General features: G+C 41.9%; 1 pseudogene; it reads left to right on the top strand.

Annotated features, from left to right (window-relative positions):
• The first annotated feature begins 1431 nt into the window (after positions 1–1431).
• Positions 1432–3070, top strand: LOC103732260 (annotated as a pseudogene).
• The last annotated feature ends 247 nt before the right edge of the window (positions 3071–3317 follow it).

The following is a 3317-nucleotide window of genomic DNA, read 5'->3' as shown; positions in this document are numbered from 1 at the left end:
AGGTAGCGGTCTCAGGTTTTGGGCAATGTGCCGGGATGAGGCCCACGGATTCAGAGTCTCGTGTGGCCAAGCATCAAAAGAATCTTTTTAGCTACCAGATTTTATATATTTCTTTTCTGGCTGAAGTCCTTCTGACTTACGTCAGTAACTTCAGTGTTTTCTTGAGATATGGCTCACACCCTGTGGTCACTTATCACCAACACACAGACACTCAACTCACATAGGTTCTGTTTGGTTGCTGGGTTACAACTTAGCTTCTTATCTACTTATCTACTTCACACAGTGTCACAGCAATGTTCAGTTTGGTTTCAGAGTTTACAGAGTTAATATTCATCTTTAATTTCTGATTTCTAAATTCCTAATAAATTCCTAATACATTCAGTACAAGCATGCATCCTCACATTCAGCTTTTTGTATGTGGGCTATGAAGGTTGAACTGAAGCCCTCAGGCTTCTGTGGCAAGTTCTTTGCCTGCTGAACTATCAACCCCAAACCCAGAGGTAATATTCATCAGTTTTTTTTTCTAGTTCCCTGTCTAGACCTTGTAATGCTAATTACTCTTGCCTTTGCCTCTCCTTCACATCTCCTATTCACAATTCAAGGACTTTCTTTTCCCCCTAGAGATAAGAGTTATGCAATTTGGGAGTCCTTTAGATAGACCTACTGAAGGGGTACTCCAAGTGCCTAACCCTATGTACCTGTTCAGCATGGAAGAAGCCAGAGCAGTCTGTGTCCCAATTCCCCATGGCAATTTGGGTAACCTCTTCAGAGGATGGTGTGAAAAGAACAGGAGGTAGGAACCGACAGGGTAAAAAGATCCCAAAGAAATGTAGCCAGTTTCTTGGCTAAAAGTCAAAATGTCCTTGGGCTTGTTAGCAACATACTCTGTTCCAAAGGCCAAAAATGTCGAAAATATTTGGGAGCTTGTATCTAATCCTTAAAAGATTTTAGGGTTACCTCTTCAGAACGGGGAATGTTAGAGTAGCCAAAAGCTCCATAAAAAAATAAATAAATCAAAGAAGAAGAAAGAGTGCATGAAGTTATCAGGAAAAAGTGATGGGGTGATATGGGAGGAGTGGGAGGGGAGGGAGTAGGCATGGATTTGATCAAAACTATGAAATTCTCAATAAATTATTTAGTTAAAAAAAAAGAATCTGGCGTGGGGGCAGGCCTCTCATCATCTGTGGCCAGCAGGTCCCTCATACTGCCCCTGAGGCTTCCAGAGAACTTGGCCTCCCTCAGGTGGCTCAGTAGAGCAGCCTGTGGTGGCCATAGTGGGCCTAGCGGTACATGAGGGACATCAGTGCAGCCCATTTCCCTTGGCTGTTGGGTGCCGGACTGCTGAGGTGACTGTCTGAATTGCCCAGCTGCAGGATGCATAGTACCTTAAAAGGTTGGCTGTGATGAATAAACTGAAATTAGGAAGCGAAGATGCTGGAGGTTCAGTTTGTGGGAGACAATGATGTTCATAATCACTTTCTTGGTAGATAAGGAGGAGGTACATTATAAAAGGAGATAGCTCAGCTTTTGGTCAGCCACAAAAGTATAATAAAAACGCCAGACTATGAATTGGAGGGAAGTGATAGGAAGTCTTCAAGGATCAGAACTACATGGAAATTTTGGGAAGAACTATTCTAGAATCCTTGGGAAAAGGCTCTACTGTAGATGGTGGGAATAAAGGATTCTTCTCAACACAAAAAACACCGGAAAGTTACTAAATTAGCTTCAGAACTAGCAAAAAACACAAGGGAAAGTATTTCTTACCACTGAAAGAATGATCCTGAGATTGTGATAAACGCTGCGCAAAAAGCAAGGGGCACTGTACCCCAAGGAAAGACAGCCGAAGAGCAGTGACGAAAGTGAAGCTGTCAGCAGCCCCTGTAGTCTAAGAAACAGAACAATAGTGCCAAAGTCACACGCTGACGGTGACAGCGAGTCTTCTGCCTCCATGATGAAGGGGTGGCAAAGAGCTGTGAGGACACTAGTGCAGTCGTGCTCAGTCAGAAGATTCAGACTCAGAACAGTGCGCTCAGCTCCTGTTTCCAAGGGAACACCTCCTAACAAAATGAAAAGACAAAATAATGACTTAGTAGAAGAATATCTTGAAGCCACAGCAGTTCAAAAGTTTTACATAGAACACACTGCAGAAGCTGAAGAGAACTAAGCTGGATCAGCAAACTCTGCACTAGTTACTGAGCAAATTTTCTCCCTCCTTTCCTGCTGAAATGAAACAATTAAATCAACCGAATGAGAAATTGTTTCGTCAGTGGATGCTGCGGTTACACCTTGGGTTCAACATTGTGCCTTATGGTTTGGGTTCTAAGAAAGAATTTACTTGAAAGTTTTCGAACCACCATGCTTCAAAATTGCATTCATGTCATCAACGGGCTTCTTTCTTGGAATCAGTGAAATCAATCCTGAATTCTATAACTGAAGAAGTCCTTGATTGTATGGGTACATTCCGAAGTGTGTTGGACCAGCTAGACTGGATAATAAATGTTTAAAGAAGATTCTTCTTTAGAACCCTGCCTTCTTATCCACATCATGGGTAGCAAAATGTTGAGAAGAGACAATAGCCAACAAATTATTGGACAGTTGTCACCTTTGCATAACGTGTACCTTATTGCGTCTGTTGATCACTTCAACTCTCCTCTCATGTGGGATTGTGCAAAGCAAAGTCTTCATAATTGGCTCTGGCATGAAACTACCACATATAATCCTTATACTGAAGAAACCTTTGACAATTTTCTTCAGGTTGAACAATCCGGATCTCTACCACTTCTCTGATTCATGTTACAAAGCCTTATCCCTAATGCAAGAGGGATTTTCAGGCTACTAATAAAGTACCAACTGGATAACCAGGATAACCCTTCCTACATTGAACTTTCTTTTCAAGACTTTTACTAGGAGTGTTGGGAGGCTTTTCTTGTCAACAGTGATCTCACACTCCGAGCCCAGTTAGCTGGATGTAAGAACAAAGAAGGGAACTGATGGAGTGGGATATTTAGTAATTCCTGCTGACAATGGAATGCCGACTGATTTCTTGGAAAAGGAAGAAGTAGAGGCTTAAGCTGTCCTTGAACTTTATGTAGAAGGGTTATTTTACTCCAGCTGCCATGCCTCTGGTCAAAAGTAAATATTCTGCCAGCATACAGGATTGAATATTGAAGGGGAAGTTCATCAGTTCGAGCTTTGATTAGCCTGGCTGGTGGACTGTTTCTAGTACTATGGAGTGGTCTTCCACTAAAAAAAAAAAAAAAAAAAAAAAAGTGTCTTTAATTTATTACCTGTGTGGAGACCTAACACTGGGACGAACA

This window comes from Nannospalax galili, unplaced genomic scaffold (assembly GCF_000622305.1).
Source record: "Nannospalax galili isolate Female #2095 unplaced genomic scaffold, S.galili_v1.0 scaffold1895, whole genome shotgun sequence".
Classification (NCBI taxonomy): domain Eukaryota; kingdom Metazoa; phylum Chordata; class Mammalia; order Rodentia; family Spalacidae; genus Nannospalax; species Nannospalax galili.
Note: the sequence above shows the minus strand (reverse complement) of the source record. Positions and strands in the feature narration are given on the sequence as shown.